Below are 11,798 nucleotides of genomic sequence, written 5' to 3'. Positions count from 1 at the left end.
CAGCAACATGGGATCTGAGCCACATCTTCAGCCTATGCTGAAGCTTGCAGCAATGCCAGATCCTTAACCCACAGAATGAGGCCAAGGGATTGAACCTGCCTCCTCATGGATATTAGTCGGATTCTTAACTTGCTGAGCCACAGTGGGAACTCTCTGAATCCAGATATCTGAAGGTGAGTCCTAGGAATCTGTATTTTTATGAAGCATCGCAGATGCTTCTGATGCCCAACAGGTTGGAAATCCTTACTAGCGTGATCACTGACTCATAAAGAGGCATCAGGGGCAGTCACTCTTTCTCCTGAGTAGCCAAGCCCTTAGCTACAAACCATCCCTCCTAGGCCCCCATGTCAATTGCTTCTGAAAACAGAAATGAGCCTTCTTCAAAGATTTATGTGGCTCCTGGCAGGCTGGGCTGCCAAGTCCCTGGAAAGGCTGGTGTGGGGAGGGGGGGGGGCGGTGGCAGCCTCCACCCCCACTGGACAGCTGGAGGGGCAGGGTTTCTGGAGCAGGCTGCCTGCTGGGGCCGGGGCTCCTGCCTGCAGATGCCCATGTTTACCCAGGGCGAGCTGGAGGGACCTGGATACTGAGCCCGGTTCTCAGGAATTTGGACAGCTGTCCCTGGACCACCACCAAGACTCTGCCTTCCAGACTGAGATGGAGAACTGAGCATGTGGCAGCGGGACGAACGCTACAGGTAAGTGGCTTGGTCGTCCTGGTGTTTTCTGCCAGACTGGCATCTGTCACCTTACATTATTGTCATCTTCTATTTAGGTCCCTGCGTGGTGATTCTTTTTTAAATTAAAAAAAAAAAAAAAAAAAAAAGAAGAAGAAAAGGCAAGGGAAGCAGTCTGTGGCAGGGCTCCAAGCTTCTCTTAATTGCAAATTCCCTTAAGTACCACTTCCCCGGAGCTACAGGCCCTGTCTGCTAGTCAGGACCGCTTCAGCCTGGCTGATTTTTAATAGGCATGCAGTAATTTTCAGCCTCTTCTAACTTTCCCTTTTGTTCATCCGCAAATCCTGGCATGTCCTCATCCCGTGCAAGGGATCTCAAATTATTGGAAGGAAACTGCCTCTTTCTTTCATTTTTGTTTTAAAAGGAAAGAGAGAGAAATGGTGGATGAGAGAAGTGGGGGGAGAGAGAGAGAGGGAGAGAGAGGGGCAGAGAGAGAAGAGGAGGGAGGAGGAGGAGGAGGGATGGTGGGAACAGAGTGATTGAGCTTAAATGCTGGACGATTAGCGGTCACATGTAGGGCTGGAATTGCAGCAGCGGGAGTGGGGGCGTTGATCACATACTGAAATCCGGATGGATTCACTGCCCCAACATCCTCACCCACCTCTCTTGCTCTGGCCCCTCTCTTGAAACCCACACTAAGGGTCTTTTTCTCCTTTTTTATTTTTTGTAACGGGGTAGAGCCAAAATATGGTATTTCGAGTGTACACTAAAGGGTTAACCTTGGCACAGCAGGGGCCTTTCAAGACCATGCTGGGCCCTAGGAATTTGTTCTGCTTGGGTGGTGCCCTTGCCCTAGTGGATGTGAAATATGTTGACTATCACCTTGGGCCCAAGCATGGAGGAAAATGGCAGGAGTTCTGCTTTTTCTCTGAGGGGAGATGGAAAGAAGAATGGGGGAAATGAAAACCAAAACCGGAGGCGGACATCGTATGCAGTGTCCCAATGTGGCAAGTCAAGGACCATTTATGCAGCCCAATTTCTGCCTTTGTAAAACGGCCCTGATCCTATCTGCTGTGAAGGGGCTTGGAAGCAGCGCATGTGTGTTTTCAAAGGTCCTGGGCAACCATGGGAGCCACGAGGCTTCCCTTTGAGAAAGTCCAGCTTGGAGTAGGTCTGTCTTCCAGGGAAGCCTGGCTGGCCGCAGGTGGCTCCCGCTGCTGACCCTTTTTAGCCAAGAGAGATGATTCTGTGCAGGAGAGGCAGCCCCGAGAAAGCCCAGGGAGAGGTAATATCAGAAATTGCTGGACTGATGCAAAATAAACTTGCTAAATTGCCCTGGTGCCCAAGGAAACAGTTGCACAGTAATACAGAGAGAGTGAAGGCCAGGAGATCAGAATTGTTCCGGACACTTCATTCTTCTCTGACTCCATAGACCTTCTCTCCTGTGATTGCGCGGCCAGTAACCTGGCCTGCCTGAGCCCTGCAGGGCCACCAGGGACCCAAAGCTGGCTTATGGGTTTCTGAAGGCAGTGGGCAGCTGTCCGCCTGAGGGGGAGGCCTGGCAGGTGCAGGGGGTGGAGCCGTGGAGCCAAAATGCTTTGGGCTTAGAGTTCCGGCCACCTAGTGACAACCCAGCACAGAGCAGTTCAGGCCCCGGAGGCTGGCTGGACGGCTGCCATTGCTTGAAAGAGAAGATGAGGAGAGCTTGCCGCCCTTTTTTGCCCTCCACTTACAAACCCATTTAAGGCTCAGTTTCTATGGCTCAAATCAAGTTGGAAGCTCCCCCTAAAACTCAGTGACACTTAATATAGCTCCTCATTCCCTGAAGGCTATCTGCCAATCGGCCCTGTTAGAAAGAGAATGGAATTTGGAGGCAGACACAATTGGGGCCTCTGCTCTGAAGCCACCTGCTCTTGACCTCCCTGAGTCCCAGGTGCCTCATCTGCAAACATGAGGTCAGTGGTCCCCACGGCCAGGTTGTGAGGAATCACTGGACTGGATAAAGAACGTGCGCAGTGCCCAAGCCAGAGGGGGAGCTCCCAGAGTGAGCGGCCCCCCCCTCTTTCTGCACCCAGCCTCGTGGCCATCCGTTCGCCGCAGCCTCAGCCTCCTTTCTGTAAGGAATGGATGCCGGTGCCCATCTCCCAGGACGGTCAGGAGGAGTAAGTGGCCCAGCACTGCAGGCACCAGGTAAATCAAGGCTGCCTCTCTCCCCTTCCATCTCCATGCTAACTGCACTTGAACTTTGATCCAGAGAACTCCAACATTTGATTCTAGAGACAGGATCCTGGGATTCTGGTTATTGGGCGTTTCTGGATGTGCAATCAATCTGCACATGTTTCGGACCAGAAACCACATTCTGCCCCAGGCTCAAGGAACACTGGCTCCATCTGCTGACATCTGGCTTCTCTCCCGCCTCCCTGTTCTGTCTCAGAGATGCCTGACCTTGCTCTTCCCCAGTAACTCTCTCCTTTGGGGCCTCAGAGCCCCATCCCCGCCCGTAATCCTAGCTCTTGGCTGCTCCACGCCCAAGGCAGATGGTGTTGAGTAATGGGGCTTCTCCCTTGGTTGGATGGGCCAGAGCTGACTTCAGCATCATGCTGGCACGCGGCTTTTGGAGCTTAGCACTTTCTCTTCTTCACGATCTGGGTGGGGAGGGTGGAGGGAAAGGGAGGGATGACTGTTTTGGAATCCTTCCTGCAGCTGGGGTATTTGTGGGCAGATTGCATTCGGAGCCTCCAACTTCCCTGCCACTGAACTTCCCCAAAGACATCTCTCTTTGTTTGCCTGTATGTCACTCTGCCGGAGTCTAAAAGGCTTCTTCCATGTGCTTTTATATATTCATTTGAAATGACTCCTCCAATATTTAATCTTTATCAGAACCTGGAAGTCTGGTATTTATTTTGCGGGTCAGTTGCTCATCCATTTTCCTCGAGGGCTGTGGCAGGAGGCTGGAGAGCCTGACGCCCCCGGGGGGGTGCCGCCATCAACATTAGTCCTGGTGACAGCAGGACAAATCAAAGCGCTGCAGGCTACCAGGGAGAAGATAAATCTGGTGAAAGGCTAATGAGTAAACTTGGCTGCGGCAAAAGAGGACCTTCAAGAGTCTCCAGGCCTCTTTCTAGTTTCGGGGGTGTGGGTCATTTTCCAGGGAGCTGGCACGAGCAGGCATGGGGCTGGCATGAGTCGAGTTTTTCCAGAGTGAGGTGCTTGGGCACCAGAGTTTAAACTTCCGGGCAGTGGGAAAGAGCAGTGAGTGAGAACATCACTTCTCAAAGCATCTGACTTTTTTCTCCCATGGGAGAAAAGCCCAGGAATATAATTCTACTGCAGCAGGGTCTTGGGTTAGACACATGAAAGAATTTTTTAGAGGGTAAGCCTTGACCGGATACCTGCGGAAAGTGATGGATAGCTTTCTTTTGTGGGTGCAGGGTTTATTTATTTATTTATTTATTTATTTATTTTTATTTATTTATTTTGTCTTTTTGCTATTTCTTTGGGCCGCTTCCCTGGGCATAAGGAGGTTCCCAGGCTAGGGGTTGAATCGGAGCTGTAGCCACTGGCCTACGCCAGAGCCACAGCAACGCGGGATCCGAGCCGCGTCTGCAACCTACACCGCAGCTCATGGCAACGCCGGATCGTTAACCCACTGAGCAAGGGCAGGGACCGAACCCGCAACCTCATGGCTCCTAGTCAGATTCGTGAACCACTGCACCACGACAGGAACTCCTGTGGGTGCAGAGTTTAGAATGCACACTCATGTGTCTAGGCAGGGGAATGCTCATCTATTTCGAAATATGTCTGAAACACCTATTTTATATGGGGCCACAGTACCAGGTTCCTAGACTCTAAAGGTAGTGCCTGATTGCAAGGAAGTTACAGGGGATACCAAAGAACCAGGATAGCAAAGAGGTTTTTATTTCCTTCTTGATTCCATTGGATTAGGAGTGGCTGCTTGGAACCTCTTGTTAAGAACAAGGGGAAAACTTCATCTTGGTTTGAGAAGAAAGCGTGTGGAAGTCGATCGGCAATGCCTGCCTTGCTTCAGCACTGGTGGTGTGGTGGTACCTGCTGGCCAACTCTGCCAAAGGGAAGGAGCTCTTTTAATTCAGCCATGACGTTACAAATGGGTACCTCGTGTCTAGTCTTGGGAGGGGCATGACTCTAAGTCCAGTCTAGGTGGGGAAATACAGGAGACGGTGAGGAACGCTGTTATTAGCACTGTCTGAAGTCCTCAAAGAGGGAAGCTGGAGGACCTCTTGGAAAGGAGAGGAAGGGTGGGCTGAAATTCTCAGGAAGGTTTCTTGGGGCAGCAAAAGGGAGAAGAGGAACCCAGCACAGGAGCAGCTAAGCCCACCCGGAACATCAGTATTCTGCCATCAAAAGCTGTTCTTGAAGAGCAGGTGAGAAGGGAGGGACCGAGAAGGACAGGAAAGCCCAAGTGAGCTGGTTTGTTCTTCCTTCCTTTTAACTTCCACTGGCCCCTTCTCTCAGAAGCCTCTCCCGGCTGCTCCCAGCCTGCCCGGGCTGGTGCATTTCAAAGTGCTGCCTGGTGGAGGGAGCAGTTCTTGGGGAAGCGGTGCTGACCCTGCTCTTGCAGGCATGTGATGAATATTTTATAGCCCAGATGTAATCCTGGCCACAATTTTCTCTCCTTCCCCTCGCCAGCACCCCTCTCCTCACGGTCTTCTGCCTCCACCCCAGCCCCAGTCCCCAACTGCTCCCAAGTCAGGAAAATCAGTCAAAACATTTATCAGGAATCGGTATGAACCAGCCAAGCGCTGTGAAGAGCTAATCTGCAGAGCTAATAAGAATGAACAAAGTCACCACAGACTTCGCCATGGGCATCGCTGATAAGAATTTGTCAGAAGAATTGCAGGTAAGATCAGAACAGCCCCGGGAAGTGGAATGCAAATGCCTCTGTTCCCAGGGCTCTGTTGGCGCCCCCCTCTGTGCAGACTGGAGGCTCCAGAACAGTCAGAATCTCGCCCAGGAGTGGGACAGTCGGGGGAGACTGCGGCAACACGGGTCCTGCAGAAATGTGGGACAAAATCCACTGAGCACAGGGATGGGGAGCACAGGGTGGGAAAGGGGGAGGAAGACGGCTTGGAAGGCTCCCTTTCTCCACTCCTTAGCAGAGCGGCCACGGCAGGCAGGTGAATGATGGGAGATTCGATGCAGGTACATTAGATACAGAAAATCAGATCCTCAACAAGTGCAAGGTGCTGGAGACTGGAAGAGAGTCTCCGAATTGCCCATCTGGAAACCAGATGCTTGAGAGTGGCGGCCAGAGCAAGGGTGGTGGAATCAGCCGCACATGAGTGTGAACGCCAGTTCTACCGGTTTTCCAGGTTGAGACCTTGAGAAAGTTGCTTAGCTTCCCTGAGCCTGTTTTCTCCTCTAGCCATACTGCTAGCATTACTACCTCATGGGACTGCTTGCGAGAATAAATAAGGGGACATTCTGTTCCTATGGGCACAATGCCATGCGTGGCACAGAACAGGGCTCAAAAAAATTAGCTGTCATCCTGTTCTTGGTTTTACAGGCAGTTTTGCCTAAAGACAGCCTATCACGTAATGGCGTTATTCAGATGTCAACAAACTTTTTCTGTAAAGGCCCAATAATATATATATTAGACTTTCAGGCCATGTGATTTCAATCAGAATTATTAAACTCTTCTATTAGAGCAACAAAGCCATCATAGAAGGAATCAGCATGGCTGTGATCCAATAAAGCTGTAATTTATGAGCCAGGTTTGATCTGGGGGCCACAGTTTCCCACTTCTCGTGTAATTGGTTTGCAAACCGTTTCAGCCCACATCTCTTCTAGAGACTTCCAAGGGAGACCGGGGAACAAGCTGCTTTGAGCCAACAGGCCCCCTGCAGAGGCTGGAGGTAGCTGGAGGGGTGGGACCGTGTTCAGAGGCTGTGTATAGGGCATGGGCGGGGGCAAATTCTAATTGATCTCTTAGAGGATTTCCCTAGAAATGAGACATTACTGCCCTGACTGCATTATATGTGTGCCTTCTATGCATCTTCACTGCCAAGTTTATTGTGGGGCTGATGCATTTTTACTGCATCTCCTAAAAGTAGACACATTTTCATCTTTTTCTTGAAATACATATCGTTAAATCTCTCTACCAATTCCTTCTGGCTTATTGGACTCGGGGAGCCAGCTGTGAAGAATGATTTGTTTTCAGGCCACAAAGCCACCCCCAAGACAGGCCTCTGTCACACCCCTATAGCCACAGGGGAGAGCGGAGGCAGGGAGAGTGGGAGGCTTTGGTGTGGGGTGTAAATGAGGTTTTGGAATAACATTGGTTTCCTATTCCCTCACATGTTTTAAAATCTGATAGTTTTCTCAAGTGTTGAACTTGCCACGCTCCCAGTGCAATAATGTTGTCTTGCATTTGTGTGGGGCTTTACAGCTTAGAAAATGCTTTCAATATATATATTACCTCTCAGTCCTCACCACCACTCTGTGAAGAAGCCAACGGATCCATAAAAGTCATTCCTGTACCTCAGAGGGATAAGCACGACTCAGAGAGGCTGATCTGGGACCCTTGGACACTCGTTCGAGGTCAGAAGAGGTGGTGGGCGGTGGTGCAGTAGGCGAAGCATCCCCCAAAGATGTCAGGCCCTAATGCTGGAGGCCTGTGAGTGTGTCCTTGTTGGGGGAAAGGGTATTTTCAGGTGTAAGATAAAGACTTGGGGTCAGGGACTTTATCCTGGACTTTCCCCCTTGGAAAATGCCCTGGAGAAGCACCTGTGCCTCAGGTTGGTGGAGATGATGCTGAGACAACCAGCTGATATGAATCCAGCCCTCACTGTGATGCTCAGAACCCTGGGCTTAACAGAGAACTAGAAGCTGCAGTCCATACCCTCAAGATGGTCTCAGGATGGCTGGGAAGGCAGGAAGCACAGGCATGAAACGATTAGCAAAGGGAACAGGACCGTGCTTGATGAAGTGTCTGCCTATGAAATGTGCACCTTAATTTCTTTTATTTTTTTGTCTTTTTGTCTTTTTAGGGCCACACCTAGAGCGTATGGAGGGCTCCCAGGCTAGGGGTCTAATCGGACCTGTAGCTGCCGGCCTACACCACAGTCATTTCAATGCTGGATCCAAGCCGCACCTGCAACCTACAGCACAGTTCACAGCAGTGCCCGATCCCCAACCCGCTGAGCAAGGCCAGGGATTGAACCCATGTCCTCATGGATACTAATTGAGTTTGTTAACCACTGAGCCATGGCGGGAACTCCTGCACCTTAATTCCTGAGCTTGTCGCATTTCTAGCACAGGCTGGAGAATGCCCTGGCTTCTCTGCAGAGGGTCCAGGAAAAGGACTGAGCTTGGCACAGATCACATCTTCCCCAAGACACTCTGAGATCCTTTGTGTTAAGCGTGCTATTGGGGTAAAGTGTCAAGGCACTCCACAGGGCAGGCACTTTGCTCCTGTCATGAGAATGGAAGTGGCAGTGCCCAGGCAGGACCAGTGCCCAGGTGCCAGATGTCCAGGCTCTACCCAGTGGAGGAGATGGTAAAGGTGACATTAGCTGTGATCTCCAGGAGGAGGAGGTGGCAATAAAGAGAAGAGTGAAAATAATTTAAAACAGAATTGATTTCTTGTGTCTAATAGAGTTTTTCTTTCTCTGTGGCTTTTTAATTTTTGTCTGAAACAGCATTTGGAATATGTAATAAGACACTGTCTGAAGCTTCTCCAAGGAGTTGGAACCAAACTGGGAAAATTATGGGGTGGGGTGTTGGGGGGTGTTGGCATCCTCTGAGTGTCCCCCAGTGTTCCAGGGAGGGGCTCACTCTGAACTATCCTAGAACTACCCTGAGGTCCAAGCCCTTGACACCCATTTAGGAGACCCTACCCTCTGGCCCCTCTCTGGGAAAGTGGGCACAACTTTAGGTTGAACTCAAAATGTAAATATCCTAATTGGCATCTTATTAGTACAAGCAGAAAAGCCCATTGTTATGGAAGAGAAATCTCCCAGTCCCCCACCAATTAATCTTGGGCTATAGGAGGCTCGTGCTCACCATATCAATGGGGGCCCGGGGCTCTGGAGTGAGCTAGAAAAGAGGGAACAGTGACAGCAGCAGACGTGGCTGCAGAATCTCTGAGCCTGAGAACCCTGGGGTTCTGGCTTTCTCCACCAGCATTCCCCCAGGTAATGTCCCCATGGTGAATGCTGGTGGTCCATCCTGTGGACAGTGCAGAGGGACATTGCTGTGGAGGAGAGGCTGAGTGGTGGAGGACCTTGGGGGACATTTGCCGTTTTTTTCTTTTGGGGGGAGTTCGATGGCATCTATGCACCTTGCTGGTGAGACGGGGAGTCCCCACCATCTGAGTCTCACCGGGAGGCGGCACATGCTCTCTTCTCTAAAGGAACAGACGAGTCCAGCTGCTTGCTTTCCAAGAAGGGCAGGCACAAGGCCCCGGCTGGGCCCATCTGGTCCTCCCACCCTAGGCTGAACCACCTGGCAGCAGAGAAGCAGAGCAAGGGAAGGAGACTGGTGGCACTGGTGGAGATGGTGGCGCTAGTGGCGATGCTAGTGCCAGCTGAGGAGGGCCAGGAGCAACCTCACCTTCTAGTTCTGTAGCCTGATTTTGTCGGCGCTCTTGGCGGCAGAGTCACCCATTCACAAACCTCGTTCTCCTGATGACGTTCCTGATAACTGGGAGCTACTGGACGTCTTTTAAATAAATTCATTTTCTGCTAAACCTGCCAGAGTTGGTCCTACTGCTTGAAACTAACACACTTGACAACAAGTATCCATTTTGCTGGACAGAACAGGAGGCAAGGAGGGAAATTCAGATTTTGGGAGTGCCTGGCATGGGCTAGATTCGGGAATTGGTCCACTAGATCCTCTCAAAACCCTCTGAAATAACCTAATGAGTTATTCCCTTCGCTTTCTGGTAGAGGAAGCAGTGGATGCCTCAGGGATGGGTAGAGCAGAGTTGGTAGCTGCACTTTGTCATCTTCTGCATCCAGGTTCCTGCTCCAGGCCTCGCCCCTCCTGGTCCCCACCCTCCACTGCCTAAGGGGTGTGTCATGCTTCTGGAATGCCTCCTCTGTCTTGACCATCCCCGCTCATCTTTTAAGGGTTGACATACACCTTTTCTAGAAAGCTCCCCAAGATCTTCCATCCCATGCCAGATATTTTGCCCCTCTTCCCTGCTCCCACAGTGTCTGAGGCAGAGCTCTGTCCTAGTAGCAGCCCTGACTCTGCTCCTTGGTAATGCTGCTGGCTCATCTTCTCTGGAGACTCAAAGTTCCTGAAGCCCGAGAATGAAGCCTTCGACTCACAGGGTCTTGCAATGCTGGCATCTAGCACAGAACCTCATACTTCTCTGGGGCCTCAGTAAATGCTCAGTAATGCTCAATTAAATTAATAAAGATTAAAGTCAGGGCAAAACGGATAAAACTGAATATCTAAATTTTTCGGTCCCAGAGCCACCATCAGACTCCGTAGAGGGAAATCTCCTTTGTGTTTTCATGATGGAACCCAAAGGGCAGAATGGTCTGATTACGTATAGATATTGGCCCTAATTAGCACAGATCAAGGATGGTTTCAAAGCTCCTTTGGCCTTGGGGCTGGTACTTAGTGATGACTTGCTGTGGCGCTGAGGTAGTGGTGGTGGCTGTGCCTACCCCTGTCCTCACGCTGCCAGTCACTGTCCTTGTAGTGGGTTCGGACGCTTCCTCTGTGAGATGGCAAATGCCCAGCGCTCACTCCACACCTCCAGCTTCCCACTGGTCCCTCCTAGCAATGGCCCAGCTCCATGAACTTTTTCTGGAAAATTAATTTTGAGATACTAGGGCAAAGGAAATCAGGCTGAAGGATGGCAAAGATGGCTGGGGTGATTCTCACTCAGCAGGGCTCCCCACAACCTTCCTGGGCTGTACTCAAACTCTGGCTACAAGACACAACTCGCCTGCAGGTGGTGCTGCCTCAGCCACTCAGCACCGCCGAGAGGCCGTGTTTGCCTTCAGAACAACTTGATCAGGTGAGTGATCCACAAACATGACTCCAAAGACCATCCCGGGCCACCTGCTCCGCATCAAGAGGTGGCCCTGGGAGGCAGCTCTTGTCTGAGAGAACTTCCCTCCAATTCATTATAAATCTCCACTTTCTGTGGCCCAAGGTCCCCACCTGCCTGGAGCTCAGCTGAACGAGGGGGGAGAAGACTGTCCTTGGATTGTTCTCATCACTAAATAATTTTCAGGCAGCTACGTGGGAGCCGAGGAACCACGCGAAGTGTTGTCTGGAGAAATCTTGCCCAGATATAACATTGAGACAACATTTAAAACCTCATTTAAGTGAATACAAAGAGAGGGCTCCTGGGTAAAAGAGACTTAATTAATCTCGTTTCTGTGTAGATACTTTTAATTAAATGTAACTCCACATTCCTTCCAAGTAGATTGGAAGGGCCGGGCAGTCATGCTACTTGGTGGGGCTGAGTTGAAGGAGGCCAGTAGGTGGGCTCAGGTAATCAGAGGCGCTGGGAAGTGCGCTGCCAGCCCAGGGCTAGCAAGCTGGGATGTGGGCTGGGATGTGGGCAGCCTCCTCCCTCTCTCCATTTCCAAAGCCAGATGTGCCTCCAAGCATAGGCTCTACCTTCTCAGCCATCCCTTAAAAGCCTTCTTCTCTCTTCATCCCTCAACTTCAGCGCAGGCCCTTGACCTCCCCCACCCCAGGAGATGGCAGTCATCTCCTAATTATTCTTCCTGTCCCCAATCTCAGTCCCTTTCAGGCCCTTCTAATTCATCCAGCTAAATGACTTCTTCTTCTTCATTGTATAATGTTACACCCTGGTCAGTAACTCAAAAGAGCTTCCAATTTGGGGCTTACATCTAAGCTTTTCCACTTGGCATGGCCACAGTATGGTATCACAGAAGCCTGGTCAAGTTCAGGAGTGTCGGTAGTGTCTGGAGAAAGAAATGAGATGGGGTGGATCCAGGAAGAAATCTCTTGGGGAGGAATTAACCTGAGTCAGGCAAACTGTACAACAAGTCCACTTGAAGAGTCTAGGTGTAGAGGGGATTTGGATCTGAGGCAGAAGAAACTGAGGCATCTACAAGAGAGGCAGAAATCCAACTGCAAGTGAACCCTAGAG

At 50.8% G+C, this 11,798-nt stretch overlaps 1 long non-coding RNA gene across 1 annotated transcript; it reads left to right on the top strand.

Annotated features, from left to right (window-relative positions):
- The first annotated feature begins 2,291 nt into the window (after positions 1 to 2,291).
- On the top strand, positions 2,292 to 8,283 carry LOC146399865 (uncharacterized). The gene is made up of 5 exons (XR_014816660.1): positions 2,292 to 2,863; positions 4,987 to 5,076; positions 5,342 to 5,552; positions 7,138 to 7,252; positions 7,702 to 8,283. It is a non-coding gene; the product is annotated as an uncharacterized LOC146399865 (long non-coding RNA).
- The last annotated feature ends 3,515 nt before the right edge of the window (positions 8,284 to 11,798 follow it).

The sequence above is a fragment of the Sus scrofa genome, chromosome 9 (assembly GCF_054392235.1).
Source record: "Sus scrofa isolate SSC_HxYL_T2T_F1_AM1 chromosome 9, Sscrofa_HxYL_maternal_Yorkshire_Landrace_v2.0, whole genome shotgun sequence".
In the NCBI taxonomy this organism is placed as follows: Eukaryota; Metazoa; Chordata; class Mammalia; order Artiodactyla; family Suidae; genus Sus; species Sus scrofa.
This window is presented reverse-complemented; position numbering and strand designations above follow the sequence as displayed.